This window comes from Oncorhynchus nerka, linkage group LG28, assembly GCF_034236695.1.
Source record: "Oncorhynchus nerka isolate Pitt River linkage group LG28, Oner_Uvic_2.0, whole genome shotgun sequence".
NCBI classification, from domain to species: Eukaryota; Metazoa; Chordata; class Actinopteri; order Salmoniformes; family Salmonidae; genus Oncorhynchus; species Oncorhynchus nerka.
The window spans coordinates 65,326,644-65,340,846 of NC_088423.1; the positions used below are offsets into that span (position 1 = coordinate 65,326,644).

The following is a 14,203-nucleotide window of genomic DNA, read 5'->3' on the forward strand; positions in this document are numbered from 1 at the left end:
GAACACGCACGCACGTATGCACGCACGTATGCACGCACACACACACACACACACACACACACACACACACACACACACACACACACACACACACACACACACACACACACACAATCAGTAGTTCCCACCTGGTGTTTTAAAACAGGAGAACAGGCACTGTGTGGGGAGAGCTGTCAGTCCTGTGTGAACCACTTTAAAAACTGCAACTCAAGGTGTGAGCTAAATCGTATTTACTTTAGGGAATTTGTCTTTATTTATCTGCGTTATTACCGAGGTGAATTTTAAAGGGCTTTTGGAGAGAATTCCCCTGGCACGTAGCTTCTTTTTTTTTTTTTTTTGTATTTTTTTTTTTACCCCTTTTAAGTGTTAAGATGTGCTCGTACCCCTGCTGCAGCAAACCCTTAACAGATCTCCCGCAATTTCTGATGATTTTCATAAATCAGCCTTTTTTTCCTCCCGTCTTTTTCTTTTCTTTCTTTTCCTTCTTGATCATGAGGCGTTGTTTTCTCCTCTCATATCTCTGTTTCATCTCTTTGTTATGTCGTTCGCACCAATCGTTGTAATGGGGAGAAAGCTAAGTGGAAGTGCTGGGCCACAGTCTTGGATGCTTTCTCCTGTTTTAGTAAATAGGACTGTCAGTGTGGCTCAGGCAGGAGCCGTGTGGGCAACACTATCCACGCTCCACTCAGAGGCCCATCCTCCACTAGAGCTTGTGAGAAACAGAGCACTTTGAAGAAAATGACTCCACGAGAGAAACCAAGTTGTTTAGGAAGAAATGTGCACGTGTCTATGTCCATGGGAACAGAACACAGTGATAGACTCAGAGAGGGAGTGGGGGGTTCACCCATGAGTTTAGTCATCCGTTCACTGTGTGCTTCTAAAAACGGTGGCCAAGTGACCGTGGTTCCATAGTGTGTTGAAGCTCAGCTCACCCGGACCTGCTCTCTGCACAAGGGGCTCACACCGGACCCATCGTGCCTCTCTGTGGTCAGGTGGTTTCAGACGATTCCTTGTGTTGTCTTTGTAGTGATGGGGTTGCACCCACAGACCTCCAATAGCCTGGTGTGAGGACCCATCCCAAGCTCCTGGAGTTCTTTACAGTTCTTCACACTGTATTCCCCATGTAGCCACCTCATCATCTGGCAGATTAAGCTAATGATGACCACACAGATGATGTACTCGTTAGAGTGGTGAACTTTTGCCTGGTGTTGATAGTTTAGGCTTTTTACGTGGGGGGGGGGGCATCATTAGTGCAATGAAATATCTTCTCTGTTTAAATTTGCATGAAGATGGTTCTGTGACCAGTCATCGTTAGATCAACCAGGCACAGCCTAGGTTGTAGAGAAGATTCATGTGTTATTCCCCCAACCCCGCCGTCTTGGGAGGTCTCTGTTAAAACGCTAACTTCGGTGTACCCCCCTCCCCCAGTGACGTTCTGGACCGATCCATTTCAGCGCCGTCGGAATGGGAACGTTTTCCGGAGATTTGGGTGGAGTTTATTCCTCTCTCTCTCACTTTCCTCTGATTGCTGTAGCCTCGGGGCTCTCCAGCACACACTAGATCCCTGTGATTATATTAATGGCCTCCCGCTCTGAGTCGGAGGCAAAGGACCCACAGGATAATGGGCGTCAGCGTGGAGCGGTGGGTAGGGAGATGGATCTCTGACCGTCGGGTCGTAGGTTGAAAGGCTCAGGTGAAGGAAGCTGCTCTTGGTCCCCTTGGGCGGGGTGCTTAGCGGAGAACGTGTTAGTGAGTGGATGCCCAGACTAGCTGGAGTATGGAAACATGAGAAACACATGTATGAAATCTGGATTGAACCGTAACAGTAGAATTACTATACTGTAGCTAGGTAATAGCAGACGTTAGCTATCGTTTTCAGAGCTGGCTGATTATAAGCGTTTAGGTAATGTGGATCAGTGTTAGTCATTTTGCGTTTATGATAGCGACACAGTGGGATTTAATTTGGTCTGTGTTGGTTTCCAATTGTATTTATCTTTAGCCCAAAGGTTTGTACACACTGTATGAATGTGTGTATGTTTGTGTGATAGGCTGAAGCTTGTGCTTTGTAGTTGTAGTACAATGCCCGAGGTACTTTGATATGGGTCATGTAGCTGTACCCCCCCCAGGCCCTGGATCGTATCCGGTGGGAGTCCCTCTCCTGCTGGGGAGCACATTTGATCCAGGCAAGGCCGGTGCTAGCATGGAGCCGAGAGGGGTCAGGCCCGTCCTCACTCTCTTTTTCATCCAATTTCCCCGGCTGCAGGCGGCCCTTCTCTCCACGCTTTTGTTGTCAGAGGTAATCTGTGAAGGGATCTTAATTATGGAGGTTCGGCCTGTTTTTTTTTTTTTTTTCCTTACACGCTTTTAATCAAACAGCGTAGTTAGTTAGTAATGAGGATGAGGGAGGAACGGTGCGTCTGCTTCCCCATGCTGCTGGGTGTCGGGAAAGAGGAACAGGGAGCGTAAAGAGAGGAGCGTACCATTGTATTTATTATACCATCATACTGTGTTTATTTAGGACACGTCAACAATGCAACCCATTTTTTGATGGATTATCTTCCCCAACAGAATTGCCTCGTTTAATTCTCGAGAGATTTTGCTAATTTACACAAATAACTATTTAGAAGCCAGTCCAAGAGTCAGAAGACCCAAAATATTCCAGGACCTGAACCCAGTAAACATGACTTCAACCATACAACATCACCATTCGTGTTGTTGGACAAGCAATGAAATGACTGACTGATTTAATGAATCAAGGGCTAAATTGAAAAGACAAGAGGGAGGGGCAGGTGTGGGAGGGGGGTTGATGGGATCCATTACACATAAACACCCTTAGCATCGATGGGATGATCCAGAGGGATTAGATGGGAAATCCTGACGGACGTTGAAAAGGTGACCACATGGAGGGAGGGCTGCATAATGAGCCCACTGGCAGATGCTCGAGAGTGGAGAACCTCGCCGGCCCCCAAGGTCAAACGGGGAGTCACATCCAGGTCACAGGAGGTCAGAGGCCAGCAGCCTTAGTTAGAACACAGCGCACTGGAGGCTCAATGTTAACCGCTTAACAAAATCCCGGTTGACTGAAAGACTTCTATTGTCGTCTCCCTGTGGTTTGGGTGCACGTTTTCTAAGGTTGTGTGTGTTTGTAGGAAACTAACATTTGTGTGAATTAACCTTTACGTGGATGTGACGAAGACAGTCTTTCGAGACTGTTACTACTCTGAACCTATGGGATTTCCGTAAGGAGTAGTTCCTCTCCTGAGGGACTTTGATGATCTAAACTCTAAACTGTGTATCGTGGTGTCTTGTTTGAGCCGCGACTTCGGCTTTCGGTGGAACCCTTGTGCGACCAGTACCAGAGTAGGACTTGAGGGATTAAGCAAGCTCTGGTTTCCAGAGTTAGGCCTGGCTAATTTAGACAGGGGTCACTGTGCCAGGGACTGGGGTTAAACGGTGTGACTGTGGAGGTCAACAGTAATTAGCTTCCATATGACCCACTGTGTGTGTGTGTGTGTGCATGTTAGACAGAGAGAGAGAGAGAGAGAAGGGTGGAGGCGGTGTGTGTGTATGTTTGTCGAAGAGTTTAAGGAGTGTGCTTGTGTGTGTGTGAACAAAGGGACAATTGCAGATAGCATCACTACTCTGTAGCTCTCTCTCGTAATTGTGTGTCTCTTCAAGTGTTCCCAATGCACATCCTTCTATAGCCAGCTCACATCTTGTCCTTATATTATTAAAGGTGGCCTCCGTGCTTAAGGAAGACCGACAGATGGTCGCTTTCATAAATCATGCTTATAAGATGATTCTAGAAATCACCAGCCACTATCTCGCTTTGGTTACAGTAGCTTACATCCTTACAGGCATGTTTATCATGATGTCGTTGCAGGGGTTAAAACCCATCCCTACCCTCCACATGTTAATTATTATTTCAGAGTCAAGACACTGATGACGACCTACAGTGAAATAGAACAACATGTTAGAAAATCGGGTGGCTAACTGTTAAAAAATAAAAAGCAATCCTTTCTTTGCTATCCTTGTATATGTAAGCCTCCCTCTCTTACGGTAACGTGTGTACTTGTGCTTGGCTGAAAGTAGCTCGTAACAGGATGTTAAATATATAGCAGTAAGAGAGGGGGGGGGGGGGGGGATAAGGGGGGAGATTATGTCTGTGTGGTTGCACTATTTCTTGATGTATGCACCATGTCAGGCAGCCATTGTCTCCTGGGTAAAGAATGATAGTTCAAATACCTACCATCTCTCCCCTGGTGCTCCAAATGCTTGGCTTTGAAGTTTTTATAATCCATCTGTCATCTTCGAGCAGGGAGGGCACATGTTCTGTACTGCTCAATTACAGAATTTTCTTTTGCCAGCTACAATGAGACAGGAAGCAAATAATATGGGCGACCCAAAAGGGAGAGGAGTTGGAGAGGAATCGCTCGAAAATGCTGCATTCCTGGCGTTCTCACGCACTTGATTGTGTCCCTCTCTCATAACAGGAGAACAAAGCGTGTTTGTTGTGGGCGGAAAGTCTGAACCGCTTCCTACTGTTACAATTATGAAGAATTTGATTGAATGCTTATTGTTTCAAGGACAGCGATTTCGCCACTTTTTGGGAGAGTCAAACATTCACTATAGTCCACGTAAGAGCACTAACCTTAAAGCTTATTAATCAAATTATATTTGATATTAAGATGAATCTGCTACAGAAACAAAGGGTAATATATGCAAGTGAGAAAATGTGCATTTTGATGACGCATGCATTGCACACAGAGTAGTATATATGTTGTCAGTTTGATGTACATTCTAATGAAGTTTTTTTTGCAGTGCATGGTGCTGAAATCATCTTTAATTGGAGAATGCTGTGATTCGGTGCTTTAAAGCTACACTGAGGAGCCTAGAACGTCCAATACCCTCGCAGAAAAACAACAACAGCAGCAGTTGCAAATTAGACCTCCGAAACATTTATTCTACGGGAGAGAGAGGCATTTAATTATTTTAGCTTTAATACACAACACTGTTAGATCTCTCTGTCTTATTTCATATCTTCTCTGAAGAGCCCCAAAGAAGTCTCAAAGGAGATGAAAGATGGACAAAAAAATGGACATTTTACATTCTTTTGTTGCCTTTGAAACGTCAATATTTTGCCTGTAATTGTCTCATACTATGTTATGCATCTTCATTTATGGAGGAATAATACATTGGGCCTTTCTTCCTAAATAAAAGCAGCACCCATCTGCTTGTGGAGCCACTCCTGGTTGCCTGCTCCTCACAAAAATAATACTCGTCCTAATGACTTCCACATATTTTGAAATCTCCCTTTTGAAATTGGTCTTGGCAGATTATTTGCAGGTACTTGAGATGCATCTGTTTGCAATTTTGCAATGTGGAAGACTTTAATGCAGCGCTCGGCGGGAGCCGAGGAGAGTGGCTATTTTAATCTCAGAGTAACACCGGCTATCATTACAATTGCCTAGGCCCTACACTGCCTGGGTCCGTCTCACCCAAGCTGGGCGAAAAATAGGAGACATTGGAGGGGTCAAGGTCAATATCTCTGTGGGTCAGGTTTAGGGTGCCCTTCCTTTAGTGAAGGTGCACTTGTCTGCCCTGATAACTGGTCAGACCCCTTGCAATGACACAGCCCCTCTCCAACGAGATGGGTCCTTTATAAAGGAAGTGATTAGGAAACCGAAGCTGAACTCATTGTGACTTCAGTCCTTATTATTTCTACCATGTGGCGGGCAGCTGACCGGCTTAAGACGTGTTTTTTCTTTTGTGTTCTTTTTTTCCCTTCTCATTCAACTGTAATAACTTACCCTATTGTCCCACCCAGGATATCAGGACATAACCAAAGCTGCCAAACTGGGATTGTATAGGTGGTTACAATTACATTCATTAGATTTCATCAGGGGTGTTTATGCAGTCGGACGGTAAATGAAAAAAGACGACCTTTCGACTCCGTTCTTTGTTTTGTATTTTTTGTTCTTTTTGTTTTATTAGGAGTGAGGGGAGGGCGATGCCAGAGGAGGAATTATGTTGAAAGTGTATGCCTTGCAACTTTTTCCCTGTTGGAAATGTTTATTTGAACAGTAAGCTCATGATTTGAATATTTGTAATCCATGCTTAAATTTACAGGCCAGATGAACTTTTTGGCACAGAATGGCAACCATAAGTAGGATTTTCTGAAAAGCTTTACAAAATTTTAAGCCATTTGCATGGCTTATATAATTTAGAGGCAAAAAAACGTGTTCTGTCTTATTACTTTATACCTTTAAAATGTTCCTTATTTGTCCTCTCGATTTATATACATTTGCTACTTTACGTCCTATAGTAATGTGCATTTTAAAGCTCAGTTGGGTCATTGAACGAGTATATGAAGACTTCAAAAAATGCAGAGGCCCAGACGCTGGAGTGGTTTTCCTCCATGTTCAATTCAAATGAGTTTACTCCATATTGACTTCTAATGCTGAAAGGCCACCCATCTTGTAGGCTGGGCGGTCGCTGAGCCGAGCAAAAAGGAACGCTTTCTTAAATGATGCTAATCAGTCCGGAGGGGCCTGGCCTCCATCCTTCATCAGTTTTCTGTAATTCAGATGTGCTGAGAACCTGAAATTAAACGTGTCAGTGTGTGTGCATGTGTGTATGTGCGCTGTAGGGGTGTGGGGGGTTAAGGAGAACCAAATTAGTGGATGGGAGAAATAACTGAAGCCGTGGCTTTCTCTTGGGCTCCACGTTGGTGAATGTCAAGATGATTTAGCTTCTTTTCTATTTGCTGTCTGCCTGAAAAGTCCAGCCCTCCTAAGATTGCAGGGCTTTCTGCTAGCCATTTGATGAAGGTACACCTTTATTGAGTCAATCAGAGCCTATAGGCAAAGCGTCAGTATGTGTGTGTGTTCTTGTATGTGTGTGTGCAGACGCCAGTTGGGCGAACAGCTGAACCATGGCGCAGCCCCCTGCCCCTCGTAGGCCTTGGCAGTTAGCGGTGTGAAAAAGCCCACTTTTTGAGGGCATTATATAGATTAATGTGGTGTGCCTGGGGGCTTCCAGCGACACCTCACCAGGGAGGCCGTACGGCAGATCTGGGGGCTGACGGGCGTTAAGGGGGGACCATGGAGGACTGGGGGGACTGGGGGGAGCAGAGCCCCGTCCTGGGGAAGGCAAACAGAGGCTTCTGGCCTGGGTATTGGGGGGATTGTGTGTGGCTTGTGTGACCTGCGATGGGCATCATCTGGCCCAGGCGGCTCGTTATAGGACCCTGCTCTCCACAGCCAAGCAGCTCCACTGTCTGGACCTCTGTTTCAGCCAACTGAGACACTTCCTTTCACACACACACACACACACACACACACACACACACACACACACACACACACACACACACACACACACACACACACACTCACACACATCACACACTGCACTGCACTACACTGCACTGCACTGCTCCTACTTCCCGTACACACACACACAATTCTCCTACTCCACGCACAAACCCTCACACCCTACTCCACAGGCACACGCACACATAAGCATAGATGCTAATACATTCATCAGTGCATACTTACAGAGAACAAAGGACTGTACTGTGTCACCTTATATTCATTGTAATAAACAGAAATATCCAATGTGAATGTTCTGGTATCAAATAGTCAACAATAGTTAGTCTGAACCATGTATCAGATTATCTCACACACACACACACACACACACACACACACACACACACACACACACACACACACACACACACACACACACTGTATCCCTCTTAAGATCTGTATGTATAAAAGAAAGTAGAAAAGAACAACAGAGTACTAATCTTTCTAAATTGGAATAAAATCTTGCCTACTTAAACAGCACATGAAGAACAACAACGGTCCCATTGTTGTCTCTCTGGTGATTGTTAATGTTTCCGAATCTCTGATTTCATAACTTCGCTTTCTATAGTGAAAATGTGGAGATTTATTATCAGGATTTTACCACATTCCATTCAATATTAGGCACATCTGGTAGTGTGTGTTTGATTTGGTTTATATCAAATTGTGTATACAGTATATACCTGGGACACATGGATATTTGTGGGTCTCTATATACCTCTCTATCCATGCATGTGTGTATGTGTGTGTGTATGTGTCTTTCTGTGCATGTGTGTGCGTGTGTGTGTGTGTCTGTGTGTGTGTGTGTGTGTGTGTGTGTGTCTGTGTGTGTGTGTGTGTGTATGTGTGTGTGTCTGTGTGTGTCTGTGTGTGTGTGTGTGTCTGTGTGTGTGTGTGTGTGTCTGTGTGTGTGTGTGTGTGTGTCTGTGTGTATGTGTGTGTGTGTGTGATTGTTCTAGCAGGAGCGCTCCTTAAACAACCTACTTTTGTCTGACAACAGCATTAGTTGTAGAGGTGCACATATGCAAAAAGCTATTTGGAAAGGCATCCTCGTTGCTGTCAGCTTTTATTATGCGGGAAGGTGTCATGTTTGTAACGAAGCTGAGTGCAGATGGCAGAGTGGAAGAAATGGATCACTAATTTTAACAATGATTAATGAACAGAGATGGAAAATGAATTACATTGGACTATTGGAGGCAAGGAATATTTGCAGTTAAAATGTTAACTTTGTCTGCCAGGCTGGTGTAGTATTGGGAAGGGGAATGAGTGTGTGTAGTGTGTGTGGTGTCTATAGTGTGTGTAAAATCAACACTTGTCTGCTCTTGACTGACATTCCCCTGCTTAAACACTGCATGTGCTATACACAATTTTTTCACCCTCGCGTATTATGCTAGCATTAAAAGAACACAATGCGTAATAGGATAAACACAGCAAAGGTTATCCTGTCTAATAAAAATGCTATAGTATTTCCTGCATACTCTGGTATCAAGCCACTGTGTACGTCTATACATTCTGGAGAACTAGTGAGGTAGGAGTCCTTCACCCCTTTCCATGGGCCTTTTTGGCAGTTACCGTGTGGCCCAAATCTCACACCATCGTTGACCACACCGCCCACCACCCTAGTACCAACTATTGGGTACGCCATGACTGTTGGGCTGACTCTTTCTAAGACAGGAGAGGTGAGATCCTCAACTCAACCCCTCTCGAAGGAACACCTGAAAGACCCCAGAGTAGCAAAGTCTCATCCATGACAAACAGGATTCTGAGAGCAGGAGTTTTCTCTCTCTGTTTCTTTACTGTTTTTTGTTTTTTTCTCCTCCTCTACTTATTTTGTTGTTGCTCCCAGTCTTGCGTCTCTATCGGGGCTTGCAGGGTGGGCGGCTTGTGCGATCCTGCATAGTAGGTATATGTGAACTATTTTGAATTTAATTAAGCTCCTGATGGGAAATACTTAAAGGGGGAGAAAAAAATGCAACAAGTTCTGGAAACAATGTGAGTGTGTGCAGAGGAGATCTCACGTTACCCAGGCATATGCTAAGCACTCAGAAAACATACACAATGCCTTTGGTGAACAAGGTAGGGAAAATGCTCCTGGGAGCCAATTTAGAATGTGACTTAAGGCAAGTGTGCCTTTGTGTGTGTGTGTGTGTGTGTGTGTGTGTGTGTGTGTGTGTGTGTGTGTGTGTGTCTTTTCCTATTGAAATAGTAGTGGGGATAAGAATTCCCCTTGCAGGCTCCTGGGGTGGCCTCCTTTGAGAACCACATCTGTGCCCCTCTGCCCCAGCTCCCCAGCCCCACTCACTCTGACTCGACATGAGGCCTCAACCCAAACCCACTCACTGAGTTACGCTCTACTATAGAAGGAGAGCAGGACGTGTAGTTCACGTGGCTCATGCCGACCTGATTATTGGCCTTGTGTGAAGCGGCAGGCCTTTAAAGTAGGATTGCGTAACATTCTGTGCGCTGAAGGTTTGTTTCACGTTTTGTAGCGCATGTCATTTTGGAGGACCTCTGTTTCGATTATCAAACGTAAATGTAACCCTTCTCAGTGTTTTTTCCCCCATACCATATGCCATGGACCATACCTGTTCTTACTGTCGTTATAACACTTGCATTTCATTTAGGCTTCTCTGTGTAATGACTGTACTTGTACTACTGTACTTGCACTAGTTCCCAGAATTTGATGAAAATGATCAAATGTTTGGAAAGTGCTTACTGTAATGGGTATGTTGGTGTTGTTTTCTCTGTCGCCATTGTGCACTCTTGTCAAACTTCAATAGCACCTGCACTGAATGTCCTGGTTTGTCTGCTTTGTTTACAGGCGCTTGTCTCTCCCCCCCACCTCCCTCTGCAAACCTGTCTGTGTTCTTCCTGAGCTACGTCGGTGAGGTGGCAGTACTGCAGGTATGGATCAGTGGCACCCCGATTGATCACGTAAAGAGCAGGATATTAAAGATGTCTGTCACACTCCCCCTCCTCTCTGGCATGGTTCTGGGGTGGAATTGAACAAGTGAATGTGAACTTTTCAGCTCAATGCTGTCACCTCCCCTAATCAGGAAGTGAAATCTGTAGCACAGCACTCTCATTTAACTTTCCTAGACCCCCCAAAGAAAAAGGAACAATTGCGCTGGAAGTAATGTGATTTCTAAATAAACGCCCGCCTGTCAAAAGCCGAGACGCATTTACTTCCCCAATGTAGCTCAAGGAGACAATTAGCAAACAGAGGTGACACGGTAAACAGGTGCACCCATTATTTCTGGAGCTGGTGGCGATATATCCCCATCTCTGAGACTGATGGTAGATCATGTGACATGGAGGGTGAAGGATCTGTCTGCATCAGGGCTCGGCTGACGGGGTCTGCCAGCAGTTTGCAATGTCCTCCTCACCATCACTATCATCATCATCTCCAAATATGTACTCCCTCTCTTTACCGTCACAACAACGTACAGGTTAGATCACGTCTGTCCTCTATCTTTCTCACACACATCTCTTTTCTCTTTCTCACTCTATACATCCCTTTTTCTTGTATGCTCTCTCTTCTCCTTGCCCGCAATCCCCTCCCTGGAATTGTTTTCTTTTAATTCATAGTAGACCCTCATCCAGTGAGAGAGGTCAAGCCGGTTTGTAAAAATGGATTGCTTGCAAAGTGCTAATCAATGTCAACTTTTTTTTCTTCTTGAAGCTGGAAAAATCTAGCTATAACATTTATTGAAAACATATTCTACTGTTTGAACTTGAATTATATAACAGCTGTCTTATATACCCCGCAGGACTCCGAAGTCAAAGTGTCAAGACAGCCTTTATATGCTATACAATACACTAATGATGCTATACTTTTTATCATTTAAAAATTTAGTTCGTTATTTATATATATATATTTTTTTTAATGTAGAGCAATCCAAAAGTATTTAAATCTTAGATTACGTGAAATGCCATATTAAAAAAAAATGTGTGCCATGTTGTAACAGTGTAACAGCCTTGGTAATTGTCGCTGGTGTTTTGGACTGCATTTGCATGCTGAGATGTATAAATCAAATCTAAAATAGTGAGTCAGTCTTTTGGCTTGTGCGGCATCAGAGGTATGTGAGACAGATCTCAGTCATATTGGATCCATCACAAACACATGCTCTCGCTGACGCATTCTCACACAAGGCACATATGCACGCAATCGTCAGGCTTTCTCCAAATGATATCTGGGCCATCACAAGTACAGGGACTAGCTACATAGGGGATTCCATACATACGTACCATACTTCTCAACTCACCTACTCTCTCCCTTCCAGTATGTGCTATTGACGTTCCACAGACATAACGTAAAAGATGAATGTCGAGTCTATTTGGATCATTTAGGGATGTCGAGGCAGCAGAAGGTTCGCTTATGGGTTAGTTTATAGCAGTTTGATCCGAATGAGGGGACTTTTTCCACCATGGCCTTTGGATGGATTCAGTGAGCGCAGCCTGTCACTGTTGTGAGAATACATCCTGCTGTTAGAAATATGACATGATTGGCATCCAAGGGACACATTTAGCCTCTGACAGTTTTGACAGAATTAGTTGAAGGAGTGACAGTCTTGGTAAGGAGTTTTAATGATAATAATCATTTTGCATGTTTTTTTTTTTCTTGCAGGATAATTATTGAAGAGGTTCATGTAGTCATGGCTGTAATCAGTAAAGAGAGCTTACAGAAAATCAACAGGGAAATAGATGGTACTTAGTTGTTTAAAATATATATATATATATATATTGAACTAGTAAATTTAGTACCAGGCATAGGATGAGGACAATCAAAAGGAAAAATTATCAAATTAAAATCTCTTCACCCTCAAAAAATAAATAAATAAATGAGATTCACATGCATAATTAGGACTTGTTGGTGTCCTTTGCCAAAGCCACCCAATCAACCCACAACACACTGTACCGATAGAGAAAAAAAAATGCACAAAAAGCCGTTCAACTCAAAGAGCGGTATTTAAACAGAAAACCCTGACCCCTTGACTTTGTCTATTAGCATAGAGTGAATTGCATGGGTCGTTCGCACGCAATCGGCACGAATAAGGTCACCATTTGTTAGCTTCACTCTTTTGGGATGCGCCTACGCGGCGTCCACCCGGACTTTAGCTGGTGCCCAGGCCTCGGATCTGTTTTTTAAAAATTATTATTTATTTTATTGTGCACGACCAGTGAGGAAGAAAAAGGCTCTTGCTTTCCAGGGTCGGAGCGATCGGAACACAGAGGCTGCTGCCCTACATTCCTGACTAATTGTATAATTGGAAAAGCTCTCCAAATGAGCGCCCCCCTTTCGTGGGCTGATCTTCCCAGCGCTTCCCCCCTTCAAAGCAAATCACAAAAGAGCATTTTGGGAATAATAATAATTGTAAAAAGCGTCCATTATTAATCTCGTTTACCACCAGCACCGCTGCTGATACTCTCGCTACCACACATGGCACTCATACTCGTGGGGGCCAGTCCAACAATAGCGGCAACTTTTCTTTGACCGATATCAGCCATAGCCGCGGTCAAAGTACAACCTGTGGACGACCCTGGAACTAGCCTACTCACCACACTATTTGGGGATGGCCCTGCCTGTAGTGGAAAAAGTCTGTGTATAAACTTTTTAAAATGTTGCCTCACCGGCATATAACTGATGATCTATCTACCTGTGAGCTGTCTTTGCTTTCATATTTTACCGTGACACCCGTGCTCATGGTCGAATTGGATTTTCCGATTTATGGCCCCTCTTACCCGCCTTTCATTTCCATGGATACGGAGGGACAGCGGGATGATTTCTGAGGTCGACTGCTCAAAACAGGATTCCAAAGTGCAGTTAAAACGAATCTCTTAATTAACCCTATTGATCAGTAAAAATAAATAAAAAATAGAGGCAAATGTGATTTGCATACACCGAGAGTGATCAATGCATTCACTCATTTTCTTCTCTTTTTTTCTTCTTCCCAAATCTGATTTCCTCAGTTTTCAAAGTGAGCGAAGGAGAGTTCAGACTAATGTGGATCGATCCTGCATCTTGCAGACCGGAATACAAAGCATTGTATTAGTCACTGAGGGGTGAAACATATCAGGAAGACTTTTGTTTGAAGTTTGCTATTATGTCAGATCCTTTTCTCACTTAACCAAACATGGAAAGTACTCATCCAGTCTCTCTACCTCGCCTATGCTCTGTAACAACAGGGATGATTATAAATCACAGGTTTGCGTTGGGAACATGAGATTTAAACAATACTCTATTTGTTCGCTGAATGGAACAACATATTAGAAAGGTCATATTTATTCAGGGGAAACGACATTCGCTTCTCTTTTTATTTAGTGAAAAGCAACAGCAAAAAAAACACCACCGCTGCCGACAACAACAGGAAGACAAAACTAAAGGTGTTAAAAAAGCAGTATGCTGCTTTTTCCCAAGAGCAGCTTATTATAGAGTATTGATTTATAAGGCTTTAAACGTGATCCTCCATGCTCAAGTCAAGGGCAGGGGGAGAGATGGCTGCAGTCGGGCTACATGACAATCATCGGGTGCTGCAGAAAGCCTGTTTCTGAATAGTTTTGGAACACAAAAGGGTAATTGTTTTAGCCCAGATGTTGCTTTCGCACAACAAGCAGGATACAATGTTCCTACTGAGCTGATGAGCCCAATCAGTGAAATGATTAAAAATTGATTTTGTCCCTGTAATTACAGTATGTAAACTACTTAGCCAGGATTGCAAAGGAAGTGATTTTCTAATTACGTATATACTCTGGTGTCTAATGATTGGTTTTTTGAAGTAATGAAGAGAGGGTCCTAACGACTCCTCTGTGTTCTGTTGTTTAAGGAAAAAAAA

General features: G+C 43.9%; 1 protein-coding gene across 6 annotated transcripts in view; it reads left to right on the plus strand.

The window, feature by feature from the left end:
* Positions 1-14,203, plus strand: part of LOC115112113 (zinc finger protein 536-like) — a 193,398-nt gene that overhangs the window by 8,212 nt on the left and 170,983 nt on the right. Inside the window, exon 1 of one of the 6 annotated variants that reach the window (XM_065013007.1) lies at positions 10,204-10,274. The exons of the other annotated variants lie outside the window; for them this stretch is intronic. The gene's annotated coding sequence lies outside the window, so the exon portion shown is untranslated. Of the gene's footprint in view, positions 1-10,203; positions 10,275-14,203 lie in introns of those variants that run through there. 6 annotated transcript variants of the gene reach the window in all.